The following is a 14,544-nucleotide window of genomic DNA, read 5'->3' as shown; positions in this document are numbered from 1 at the left end:
CTGCTGCTAACAAAACGTTCTTTTTCAGAAAATTCAACAAACTATCTTACAAAGTGGATTAGATGGATTTATTACCCTCATTCTGACTTGAACTAACTTCACATTTATACAGGGAATAGAAAAGTAAAGGGACCTCTGTAATTCAATAAAGCTTGTAAACATTCTGATCTCTATAAATGTGTATCTGACATTGAAAATACTTTTATTTTAGAATCACTCCATAAACAAGGTTTTATATGCCAGTAGGACAGTTTATAAGCTAATTAAATTTAGTTATATTGGAATTTTTTTTCCTGGCTTTCAGTGCATTTTATTTTAACATCATATTGCAAATTCTTTAATATTGATTCTTTTTCTAATGGGAGTATAGATCCCACCACATAGGTGTCATCGTTTCCCCCAAGTGAAAAAAGTAAAATCTTAAAACTACAAATTAAGTAATGCCCAGTATGTATATGGATGATAATACAGTATCTCTCACTAGAAAGCTGTTTATGTATTTGGGGGGGCAGTGGAGGAAAGAGGTTGAAGTATAAGTTAGAGCTACTACCAAGACAAATTGAAAAGACCAAAACAAAATATTTCTTAATATTGTGTTTATGTGTTTTTCTTCTATTTCTGCTCTTTCCCCTGATGTTCAAGGCATTCTTATTTGATATGACTTGGTAGGTCTTATTTTGAGTCTGGGAACACTAGTACCATTAATTTCTATGGAAAAAATTTTGAGAGTTCCAGACCCAAACAATAACCTGCTAAATCATAACCAATAGGAATGTTCTATTCTGGTAGAGCCAGGGGAAAACTATACATTGATTCTCCCACCTCAACGACTTGTGATAGGATCCGACTACATCATTCCAGAAGAACCGATTTATTGACAGGGGAAGAAAAAGAGAAACCTGACTTAATATTTAAACAGCAGGAAAACAATTTAAGCAAACACAACCAGTAAGGTTAGGACCATCTGATAATTCTTGATAAACACACAATACAGCTGAAAATTACCCCCCCCCCAAAAAAAATTGGAGATCAGCACGTGAAGAGCCAGTAGATTATGATCAGATAGTTACATTAGATTAATTTGGAAACCTGGGTGCTGGGTTAAAGAGGACACATATGAAAAGACATGAAGAATCTAGCTCCTACCAAATAGGACTACTAAAATTCGATCAAAGAAATAGTGTTGCTCAACCCAGATTCTGGAACCTGGCTCTTCCGGTTTAACCACAGCCTCCATGATCTTGAGAAAGCTACCTAGTATTCTTACATATAATGTTGAAGGAGTATTTGTAAATGCTTAGTCCCTGGCAAGTATATGAACTCTAAATTTTTTATTAAAAAAAATAGAGGAGACATGTATGTAAATTAGAACTATGAAACAATTTCATATGACCCAGTCACATGAGTACCTCTTCTTCTAGCTCTGGTTTTATTTAGTATAGAAGTCCAAAAGACTGAAGATCTTAATCTTCTGGATCCCTAAGGCTTTCTTCATCCCTGTCTCCGACAGCAGGGGCATAGCTACGTCTAACCTCCAACCCTCAGGAAAGCAACAGGAACAGTTGAGCAGGAAACGTGATTAAATTAAGGTCCTGCCAGTACTTCCACATGCTTATTTTCAGAATGGTTTAATTAAAGTTTCTGACATGAAGAGAGCTATTTCTGTTCATCTATTCAGAGCTGGTTATAGAGGGGGGGAAAAAACTGAAATAGGCTGTTTCAGTCAATTTATAACAATATAGTTGTACAATTAAGCTGGAAGGATACAAAGAAAGTTAGTCTATATAATTTTTCCTCTTATAGAGGTATTCATTACAGAACAAATTGAGGTCTCAGATGGAATAATGTTAAGACAAACCAATCAGAAGAGAACAGTAGTTTCAAAATGTTCGATGTGGACACAATGTCCAAAATTTTAATTGTGTCCCTATTTTATTAACACTTCATTCTAAAAACCTGCAAAATGGTAAAATTGAATGAATTAAGTAGTACTTAAAAAGAAGCACATTACCATTCTGATATTATGCTCAAGTAGTCCTATATAGATTATAAACATTGCTAATGACCACAATGACAGAAACTAAATAATTATCTGCCCAGATTTGGATGCTCTAGTTGTTTTATTCATACTAGAAAATGGATACCATATATCAGAAAAATGTCTAGGAGCCAGTCAAGCTTTCTGAAAGGAGCTGAAAGGAGTGTGGATATGAATTTTAAAGAGTTTTTCTCTCTAACCTCAAAGAATTCTGTCAGGTCACAGAGCTCGTACATCTCTTCCCTCAGCCTGAGACCAGGGATGACTACAGAACTATTTATTCAGTCTGCAATGCACCAACTCCATTTGTCAGCTGGCCTGAGCAGGTGAACAATGGCAGAACTTGTCGGTCACCTAGAGGGTAGCAGCTGCTCCGAGTTCTGGAGAGGCCCATGGAGCAGAGCTGTAGCCTCACGTTGTGCACCAGGAAGCAGCGTCTTCCCGCCCACATGATGTGTACTCAGCCTCCGCACACCTGGGCCAGGGCTTTGGGCACCATCCATTATGCTGGTGATCATACAAGTCTCCAGCTTCCTGGGGAACTAAGGTGAGGAATGCTTAATTGCACTGCAAAATAGCTTTTGCAGGAACAGATGTAGCCTTTCACATTCTGGTGACTGTGGGGAGTGGGTGACAAGAGAGAACAACTGAAAAGAACAAATTAGGGGGATGGGGGAACAAGAGAAAACCTAGAACCCTGTCTCACTTTAGTTTTTCTCTATCACATGTGGTGGTTTCCTAGAGAATACAGGAATGGGGTCATCATTTAAACAAATCTTTACTAGACTTAGAAGATAGTATGCACTTTTTCCAGAGCTCTATTATAACTGACATTCTACCAAATGCTCATATTTCAAATGCAACTTGGTAAGTTTTAATATATGCATAGCCCATGAAACCCTCATCAAAAATCAAGAAAACAAGCCTATCCATCATCCCCAAAAACCTCCTCATGGTGGACTGCAACTCTTCCTTCTCTACTTCTTTTCAGGCAAACATGATTTACTTTTAGCCTCTGAAGAAATTTGCATTTTTGATAATTTTATACAAATGGAATGGAATGTTCTCTTGTCTGGCCAAAGCCAGACACTTTTTTTTAAACATTTATTTGTTTATGAATACAAGAACTGGGGTACAGGCCAGAGTTGTGGCAAGTGAGAGGATTCACCAGAGACAGAGTGGGAAACAGAACAGGCAGACTGACTGAAATACACTGCTGAGGGGAACAGCGGGCGAGACAGGAGAGTTCTGCTTCGCCATGTGGGTTGTTCCCTGGCCGGCCGGGGATCGAACTCATGCTGCAGAGGCTGGGGATAGCTTCACAGTTGCAGTTGTTTAACCCCTTGTACCACCAGGGAGGCCCAAAGCTAGATACTTTTTAAAATTATATCTCCAATTCATTTTTTAAGTTTTATTTTATTGTGGTAAGGGCACTTAACATGAGCTCTACCCTCTTAGATTTTTAAGTCTACAATACAGTATCAGTGACTAATAGGTGACAACATTGTACAGCATGTCTCTAGAACACTGATCTGGCTTAACTGAAACTTCATGATCATTGATTAAAAACTTCCCATTTCTCCCTCCTTCAGTCCATGGCAACCAACACTCCACTACTGATTCTATAAATCTGATCATTTCAGATGTCTCATATAAGTAGAATCATTTAGCCTTTATCATATGACTAGCTTATTTCACTTATGTCTTCAAACTTCATTCCTGTCACATATTGCAAAATCTCCATTTGGGCTGAATAATAATATTCCATTGTATGTATTTATCATTTATCCTTTATCCATTCCTTTCATCTGCCAATGGAAATTTAAGTTGTTAGACTATCTTGACTATATTAAGCAGTGTTACACAATGAACTCAAGAGTGCTAGTATCTCTTTGAGATCCTGATTTCAATCTATTTGGTAAATACCCAGAAGTAATTTTGTTGGATAATATGTTAGTGCCATTTGTAATATTTTGAAGACCCTCCACATTCTTTTCCATAGCAACCCCACCATCTTGCATTCTTATCAACAGTGTGTAAGGTTCTCTCCACATCATTGAAAACACTGGCATTTTGTTTACTTGATAACTGATAGCTATGAGGTGATATCTGTGGTTTTTATTTGCAATTACTTGATAGTGATCTTCAGCATATTTTCATTTTTTGTCTTCTTTGGAGAATTGTTTATCCAAGTCCTCAGCCCATTTTCAAATCAAGTTACCCATTTTCTGCTATTGAGTTGTAGGAATTCTGCTCACATCCACATACTGCTTTACTGCATCTTACTCCACCTTTCTTTTTCTTTACCTTTTAAGCAATTTTTAATTCTAATACTCAGCAGCCAATGCAAAAGTATTTTTAACCCATTTACACATAACAGAAATTTACACAAATCATGTATTTTCATTGGTTTGATATTCTGATAAGGCAAATATGTTATGTGTCCCCAAATATTTAAAGCCCTCTTCCTCACACAGGAATAAAAAGTCCATGGTCAAAGCAGCAAAGCATATTATCATAGGAAATGAGTAACAATATAGCCTGTATCAGCATGGAGACCACTGACTTAGCAGATCTGCCCAAATTCATCTTGGAAAAATTTCAAACATGGTCTCTGTCATTTTACCATTAGAACTTAATTCCTTTGGACCTTAACCTGTTTAGAAAAAAATGCATGTAGATTTTGAGATAACTCTTAGTATTTGGGGGCTGCTAATGACATATTAGTAATTTCTTTTTCATGGTTTGGAAGCTGCAAAGTCTAAAGATCAAGGTGCTGACAGATTCAGCATCTGGTGAGCTCCACTTCCTCGTTCCTAAGCAACCATCTTCTCACAGTGTCCTCACAGTGACAAGTGTCACTATGAGAGGCACGGCTACGTCTCTCATGTCTTTTATAACAGCACTAATCTCATTCACTGGCCTCTGCTCTTAGGACCCAATCACTTCCCAAAGACCCCTCTTCTAATACCACCACACTGGGGACTAGTTTTCAACAAATGGATTTTAAGGGGACATAGATATTCAATCTATAACAACTCTTTGAAACTTAAAAACTGAGATGAGAAAGTCATGAAAGGACAACTGGGAAGAGAGTACAGAGGAAAAATAAATAGATTCTGAAGTTAGAGATCCATTGCCTGGTTCCAGACCTAGCCCTAGTGTCACCTTTGAAACACCAGTGCTGGCATTCAACTATGCTTGCCTGGTGACAAGGCCAGCCGTCCATGCACATACCACTGTCTCAGATGTCAGAAATCACTGGAGCTCCCAATTCTTTACTAGCAATGAAGTCATCTCTCCTGAACTGATTTTAACTTCAGAGAATGAAAATGAGCCAACTCTCAAGAGATGTTTATCATGAAACCTAAATTAAGGTATGAATCACAAGTATCTAAACTCAGGGAGGCAGCCCATAGTTGTGCAGACACAGTCATTCTTGCCACCTCCAAAAACCAATGGACTGAAAGAGTCATTTTGACTCTTGTAGAAGTCATCACTCATCAAAGAAGCCCATGTCCAAAGAGGAGTATCTATGCCAAAAAAAAGGTGCGTCAAAGAAAAGTCAGTTTAACAAGAATGGAGAGAAGGGACAGAAGAGACTTAAATACTGGAAATGAGGCCAACAGTGTGGCTTGGGCAAGGCATGTCACATCTTAGTATGTTAGTTTCCCCTTCTGTGGCCCAACAGGGTCAAGCCAGAGGCCCCTTCTTCCTTCCCAACTGCAGAATTCAGCCAGGCACAATGAGACACAACATATGGAAAGGAACAAGACTAATAAGATTCATTTTGATCAGCATATATTTGTGTTTTTTAAATACCTCAAGACCTAACCAAGGCTGAAGGCAGAAGACAGATTAAAAAGCACTAATGAAGCATTAATCCAACAAAGTCAGACAAGTTGTTCTGGAATAGAGCCCCAAAACCTGAGATATCCACCAAGAAATGTAAGAGGATGGCTGTATGAGCAGTCACTTAACTAGCACCTCCATTCCACACATAAAAGTAATTCCATCTGACCATCCCATTTACAACCTTAAACCCACCAATAAACTGGCATTGCCAGCATTTAGACTGCAGGTCACTGACCTGTTAAATACACTCTCTAGTCTCAGTGAAAACAACCACAGGGGTCAATGTGGAGCCAAAGCACCTGAGTCAGATCCCCAGGGTGGCATTTTTGGCCTGTCACTTTCCTGGTGTCAGCTAAAGACAGTAATACTTAGAATCATTTGAGAATTTTTTTCCTGCTCTAATTCTTAAGAAATTTAATTAAGGGCCTCCCTGGTGGTGTAGAGGGTTAAGTCTCAGTGCTATCACCACCATGGCCTGAGTTCAATCCCCGGCCAGGGAGTTAACCCACATGTGGTGCAGCAGACTTCTCTTATTTCGCCAGCTGTGCCCATCAGCAGTGTATTTCAGTAGATCCACCTGTTTTGCTCCCCACTGTCTCTAGTGAAACCTCTCTCCCCTCCTCCACCTCAGGCCTACATCCCAGTTCTTCTATGCAGAAGTAAACCTTTAAAAAAATTTAATTGAGTATCCTTAAAATGTTTTTCAGAAGAATAAACATTGCTAAAATGGGTAAAGAAGTGATTCTCTAAATTTAGCATGCATCAAAACCACCTGGAGGACTTTTTAAAGCACAGATTGCTGGGTCCCACCTCCAGAGTTCCTAATTCTGTAGGACTGGGTTGGGCCCAAGAATTTCTCTGGTCTGGGGACCACACTTCGAGAATGACTGCTTTAAATAACTTCCTTTCCTTAACAAGAATATAATGGCTACATTATATTCTTGAACAACAGACAATAATAATAGTTAACACTTGTAGGGTAAGGTAAAAGTATCAGGCTTTTCTGCCCTCCTGCCATTAGGATAGATAACGGAACCCTGTGGTCCTGAATGCATGCCTGATGGCGGGTACCTGGAGTAGGGTGTGGGCATAGGTAGATGGGATTCACCTGGGCTAAGACTGGGCTTTTAAGGGCGGCGTCATGGGGACGCCAGCAGAAGCCAAGAGAGCAGAAGCAGAACGAATGGAAGAGCAGAAAGAATGTGAGAGAAGGTGTAAGGACAGGACTGGACACGGTGCAGGTTTTCTGATCCCATGCAGACCGGGTAAAGGAGGAGTCAGAGTCCTCGGTGGCTTTTTCCAGTCTTTTATTGGGGTTTACCAGGTACATGGCAGGCAGGGGTCCTGGGGGGCCGGCAGGCTGGCAGGCCTCCCAGCCCCCAGCAAGTCTTCACTCTATCTGGGCCTCTGGCGGTCTCTGCTTCTCTCTCAGCTTCTCTTTCAGCTTCTGCTGGCGTCCCCGTCACACCGCCCTGAAAGCCCAGTCTCAGCCCAGGTGAATACCATCTACCTAGTCCAGGTGCCCTCCATCAGGCATGCATTCAGGACCGCAAGGATCCATCATCTATCCTGATGGCGGGAGGGCAAAAAAGCCTGACATTTTTCCTTACCCTACAGAAGGCCAGAAAGCCCAGAGTGAAGACTTCCATGGGGGCTGGGAGGCCTGCCAGCCCCCCAGCACCCCTGCCTTCTGCGTACCTGGCAAATCCCAATAAAAACCTGAAAAGCCACTGAGGGCTCCAGGACTCCTTTACCTGGTCTGCTGGATCAGAAAACCTGCACTGTGCACTCCTCCCCTTACAACACTTTTGAGGGTTTACTATGTGCTTGACATTAAGTGCTAAATGATTTACTCACATGAATAAGTTAATCTTCACCCCAGCCCTGTTTGTTATTATTCATATTTTACAAGTGAGGGAATTGAGGTGGGGGTCTCACACTATCTTACACCATATAGCCTGGGGCCAGATAGGAGGTTATGGTATGGTTAATCTTGATAGCATCAATATCACCATCATAATCAGACATCTGGTTTTCCCCAAATGATGCTACTTCCCATGCAGTCCTCTTAAGGTTTTGGTGATTTGGTTATTTTGTCTGTTAAACTCTTTCTCCTACATTCCAGGTACCACAGAATCTAGAATTAGGGTATATGTATTTGAGTAGTAATGCCAGTTGCTCAATACAGCACAAATTTCTTTCCTGCTCATGTAAAGTCTAAACTGATGATCAAGAACAGCAAACATACAGGATCCTTCTACTTAGTGACTCGTCATTCTCCAGAGCCTGGGAGTCCTTCAAGGAACCTCCGTCCAGAAGACAAGAGAAGTAAGAGAATGGAGCAGTGCACATGGGAGGATTTTATGGGCAGCTGTGGAAGTGTCGAGCCTCCTATTGACTAGAACCACATCACGTGACCAAGATGTCCTGCTAGAGCTCCTGTCATTCTTACTTCATACCAACACACTTGCAGACTGTCCTGCTACCCCTGCAGACCTCTCAGGAACTCCCTCATTTACCAATGAATTTAGCACCTAGTTTATTTGCCTTTCTGCTTCAGTACCACCCTCAATGCCTTCAATAGCTCCATGGCAAATGACTCAACATCTCAGCCTTTGTTCACCTTACTTACCTCTAATAAGCTCTTTAGAGCTTACTTATCTTACTTACCTCTAATAAGCTCTTTCTATTTCACCTCTATTTCCCAATCCTGTAATATCTAAACCACTTCCAAAAATTTAGTATCTCACTGTCCTCCATCTTTCTAGTGCCCTTTCATTATTATCATCATTTCCAAATTGCTTGACTTCATAAAAACCACCAATCTGGGGCCTCCCTGGTGGTGCAAGGAATTAAGTCACAACAATATGAAGCTATCCACAATGCAGCCACTGCAGCACGAGTTCTATCCCCAGCCAGGAAGCTTACCCATATGGTGCAGCAGACCTCTCCTGTCCCATCCACTATTCCCCTCAGCAGTATATTTCAGTAGATCTGCCTGTTCTGCTGCCTGCTCTCTCTCTGGTGAATCCTCTCACCCCACACACAGTCACATTGAACAGTTATAAAGTGTTTGTGCTACAATAGAGTTGAGTAGCAATGACAGAGGCCATGTGAGCACGAAGTATTTACCATCTGGCCCTTTACAGAAAAAAAATTTACCAAATCCTCATTTAGACTATCATGTTTAGTGTCACTGAGTTTTATGGCCACAAAAAGTGTCATGCTCTTTGGAAGGTTTTTGTTTTTTTTTTTAGTGAGGAGTGATGTGGTAAATTTTAAATGTCTGGATTAAAGCTACAATATTCAGCTATCTGTACAAGAAATAGAGCCCTTGAAACCACAATATATGGCTAAAATGAAAGTGTTTACACATGCTAATTCTACTTATACTTTTTTACATTACTTTAAAATAATCATCCCATTGAAACTTACAGTTCTGTAATGAGATATTACTGGATCAAGTCTAACGATAACAGGAGAAACAAAGTAAGCCTGGGAGATTAAATGACATCCCATCAAATAGCTGCATTTGGCTGAGACAAAAACCCCAGTATGCCAGCACTATGTCATTCAGTATTGCAGTCTCTCCCAGGGAGAAGGTACCCACGCTCATGGAATCACTGGGTCCTCTGTCCACACATCCTCACTCCCGCTACACGACTCTGTACACAGAAAATGCTGACTTCCAACCAGAGGCCAGCATACTCAGTCCTGGGGCAAATGCCTGCATAAAACCTCTAGGCGGAGGCATCAAAACACCCAGACTTAGCAACAGTTTTCTCCATGAGAAGGTTAAAAACAATTGTCAAGGAAAGAAAAAAATGAGCATTTATTAATTCTCATGACAGTCCCATTCATAGCTCCTGGGAAATGTGAAAATGAGGGCAAATTGTCAGTTTGCTAACTACCCAAGTCCTCTCCAACGTGTACATCTTGCTCCAAAGTAGAATAAAAGCAGACCTTTTGGTGTATTTATGGCTCACCTAGTGCAATTTCAGTTAAGACTCCTAACTTCAGATAGAACTGAATTATATGTAACTATGTTTAACAGACATAGATACTATGTTAGGAGACCAAAACACAAAACAAAACCAAAAACCCACAACTGTGTATGACTTCCAAGCAGGTCATTTAGCCATAGTTTGAGTCAGGCAACCTCAACAAACACCCACTGTGCCTCTTACCTTCTGGCCCGCAGTCCACAAGGATGCATCTGCATCTTTCAGCTCACTGATCCAAATCCAGCATTCATGCATGTTCCATGCAATTGAGACACTTCAGAGACAGTCCCAGCCTATGTAAATTGATAAGCACATGGACTCTAAATTCCATGCCATCCATGCCATGTTCCCATTTTGATAAATTCACAATATGAGCACAGTTCCCCACAAGTTAGCCACAGATCTTCCAAACTTTGTCCCTGTACCCCTTTTCCTTCAAGCTCCAACCCCCTTATCACTACACCAACCTACCCTTAAGGATACTACAGAGATAGCAACTTATATAGAAAATGGATTCACCAAGGCTATGCCAAATCATTCATCCTAAAACAACAGAGAAAATGAATATTCATTTCCTAGGAGAACTTCCAATTGCAAATTAGACTAGATCTGCAGTAAACCCTAACTCCAAAGCAGTCAAAATAGATTTAATTATATGAATCCTGTAACTTTATTACCTATCTGTATTCCTCCATCCATTCCTTCAAGGAGTGTAAGCACTTTGAAAACAGGACCTAGGTTTTATTTTTACAAGTATCTCTACTCATGGCACAAGGACTAACACTTAAGGGATGGTCAATACTAGTTGAGGGGCCTCCCTGGTGGCGCATGGGGTTAAACACTGCACTATGAAGCAATCCGCAGCCTCTACATCAGGAGTTCGATCCCTGGCAGTCCACATGGCGAAGCAGACCTCTCCTGTCTCGCCTGCTGCTCCCCTCAGCAGTGTGTTTCAGTCAGCCTGCCTGTTCTGTTCCCCATTCTGTCTTTGGTGAATCCTCTCACCTCCCCTCATCTCTGGCCTGTACCCCAGCTCTTATATGCATAAATAAATAAATCTTTAAAAAAATACTAGTTGAATTCATATTGTTAGGATGCAGAGCGTGTGGAGTTTGTATTGTCTTTGTGCAAGTGCAGCTGCAGGTCACAAGCTCTACAACCAACAATATTAGAATGTAGACTTTATTTAGTGTGATCATCCTAGCCAAAAGTCCAATTTACAATAATACTTTCACTCTATCTCAAAAGGCTACAAGCCGCTATCATACTTAAAAATATTCCACCGAGAAATGTGTTGACAACTTTTCAGAATTCTGTGCAGTGTGTGATTTTTTTTTTAATATAGACTATAGCTGAAAATAGAGCACTTTTTATACTGCAAGACTGGATTTTCACTTATCTAGACTGGCTGTCCGGTCATGCCATCAGGCAGTTCTAATTACTCTTCTCATGGGGAACTTAAGACAGAAGGATCATAGGTTCCAGAGCAACCAAGCCTGGTCACAAAGCCGCTCACAAGCCAGTCTGCAAATGGAAATGAGAATCCCTGGTGCTGGTTGGTATACGAGGTTTCAACCTGAAAGGCACTCTATTTCTAAGACATTCTTTACAGTGCTGGGACACTACCTTCATCCTTAGAAGCAGGTTTTTCCAAGAGCACTATTTAACAGTCTGAGCTACATGAAAAACTTCAGGTGTCAGCGTCACTAATATAGACCTCATTAATGGGCACATCCTATAAATGAACATTGCGATTTAAGCCACAGATTAAACATTAATAACAAGGCATAAATAAGACCCAGAGGAGGACACACTAGCTCGATTGTCCCTTATAAAAGACAGCCACACATTTATATTTTCCAAGTATTCATTTTTTCTTTTTTAATAAGATTCCAAATCCCCCTTAGCAGACACTTTATAGTAAATCAAAATGAAAAAAAAGGAAAGGAAAAAGAATTACTGCACACATTTTCACATCCTTCATAAGCTGCAAGAGTGTTTCTGCCTGCCTCATTTTCATTATGCTATTCCTGGTTTACTTTAATAAGAAATATCTCAGGCTGATCAAACTCAAAAGCTGCTGGCACCTTCTCATTTCGTATCTTTACTCATCCCCTTAATGACTAGGAGTTGGAAAACATGCCAGGAAGGGGGTCTCTAAATAATTTGCTATTTGTTACTTCAAGTAGTTAACAGTTTCTTTAAATGAAATTGGTTTTTTTTTTTTTTAATTCTTATGACACTCCCAGAAAACTGTGATCCAGGGCAAAAAGTAACCTGTTTCACCATTGACACTAAACATTCCTAAGATGCTATAGGAAAAGAAAAGCTAGAACTGAATGTTTCTGGAAATATTTTAATCCTTGCAGCATATATAACATACATTATAGATAAAACTCTTTCTGGGTCATGTCTCCAGTGTTAAATTTGCAGCTCCTTGTGCATAAGCACTATGCATTGAGGCAGACTGGTACAACGATCTCCAAAGAACTTTTAATCAAATCTTGCACAGAACCAGGGCTCCAGAGGTTATCTTATTTCTTCTCAAAGAAGAGAGGCAGCTCTGTTTCAATTAGTACCTCAATCCCACAGAACACTGGCAGAAAACCACATACTCAAAAAAGAACCTTTAAGGCCTTTGCCAATTCAAAAAAAAAAAGGAAGTAATTAAAGACTAAAAACACCCTGAAATCATCATGTGGTGGTGTAAACAAGCTTCATGATACCATGGCAACATTCTCTTTTTTAAATGAAATTGATTAATTAGCCTGTGAGCTTGCAAAAGTCAGAGCAAAAGGATTGAGAATACTCCCCTCCACAACTAATGCCTTACCCGCCCCTCCCTTTTTCCCCTGAGCTTGTAAATGGGAAACACTAGAGGTCGATCTGTGGAAGAAATCTTCAACCAAAGCTCTGTTTTAAATGCATGAAGAATATGGAGGCTTAGATAGCATGCATTCCAAATTAGCCCTGAAGATCCAGATATAAGAGTGTCTCGGATATATAAAACTCAAACAAAAAAAAATCCATTTTATTTGTCTGTGTGTATGGTGTAGATATGAAGTAAAGAAATTGTTTTTAGAATTCATACATGGAAAATTCGTTATAGACATATATCATGTAAAAATAAATACAAGCAAGTATTAGCTAGTTTTTACACATTCTAAATCTCTAGGAGTCACTAGACAGAGGAACAAATGAAATGTTAGACTTTTCATGCTCCTTCAGGACAAGGGAGGTCATATCCTTTTTTGGAAACAGAAGCCAAGAACTATCTTTGCTACAACACCAAGCCGAGTCGCAGTGAATTCAGACAGATTGCTGGCCACCTCTGCTATCTTAGTTTTTTTTCTCTCATTCGCAAACACACACCTTCCTACTACATGGGGCCAAAATTTCCTATCATTAAGTCAGGCTTAAGTCTCTTAGCATTTTGGCCCAGATAATACTTTGCTATTGGAGGTATTCTGTATCTTGAGGACATTTAGTGGCATCCTGCCATGGCCTCTACCCAGTTTTACCAACCAATGCTGCATTCCCACATTGCCAAATGTCGCTGTGTTGGGGATAGGGCAGGAATGAAGGGGCTAAAATCCCCCTCACCTGAGAACCATTGCATTAGAAAAGTCAATTGATAACAAAAGAAAAGAGTAGAGCACTATCTCCTGTAGAAATCAACCAAAAATAACCCACCCAAGCAAGAACAAACAGGTTGTTTATTCAGTCTTTACTACAGCTAGGGAGTCAGCCACCACACTTGGAATTGGCAGAGATTCAAAGGCAGGCAGGACAGTGGAAAGGCTGTAGAGCCTGGGGGTGGGGGGTGTGTGTGTGGAGATTTGGGTGTCCCTGATGGGAGGTTCTTAGCCCAGGAAGCTTGAAGAGGGGCATTGTCTGTGGTTGGTTTGGGAAGCATATTTGGCGTTCTCTGTTAGTTCTGAGTTGGAAGTGAGGGCAAAACACCAGAGAGGGTGGTGGTGACTGACCAAGTCAGTTTTCAGCGTCGGGCTCCCAGAACCCACCACGGTACCTGAAAGCATTTAAATTAATTTTCTTTCCCTGCTGTAACAAATTACCAAGTAGTTAGAAGCTTAAAATAATGCAACTGTGTTGTCTAACACTTCTGAAGTTTAGAATTCTGATTCGTACCTTAGCTGTTCACAACAAGGTGTCAGCCAGCCAGTGCTCCTTTCTGGAAACTCTAGAGAAAAACCCATTATCTTACCTTTTCCAGGCTGCTCACACTCCTTGGCTCCTTTTCTTCCATCTTCAAAAGCCAGCAACGTCTCATCACCCGTTCTTCAGTGGCCATGGCTCCCTCTGACTCCTGTTGTGTCTCCCTCTTCTGATTTTAAGGACGCCTGTGATTACATTGGCCTCACCTGGATAACTGCAGCTGCTCTTCATATTTTAAGGTCAACTCCACAGCAATCTTATTGATTTAGGAATTACAAATTAATTTCATTCAAAACTTTAATTCCTTCTTGCCATCTAACAAAATATATTGCCGGATTCCAGGGGTCAGAATGTGAATATTTTTTGGGTGTCTTTATTCTTCCTACTGCAGCATTTAGTAAGCAAAGTATATGCCCTGGAACAGCTTCATCAGCATCACCTGGGAACTTGTTACAACTATAGCATCACAGG

Source organism: Talpa occidentalis, unplaced genomic scaffold (genome assembly GCF_014898055.3).
Source record: "Talpa occidentalis isolate TD23 unplaced genomic scaffold, MPIMG_talOcc4v2.1 talOcc4.5, whole genome shotgun sequence".
In the NCBI taxonomy this organism is placed as follows: Eukaryota; Metazoa; Chordata; class Mammalia; order Eulipotyphla; family Talpidae; genus Talpa; species Talpa occidentalis.
The sequence above is the reverse complement of the archived record's forward strand: the minus strand, read 5'-3'. Positions refer to the sequence as shown.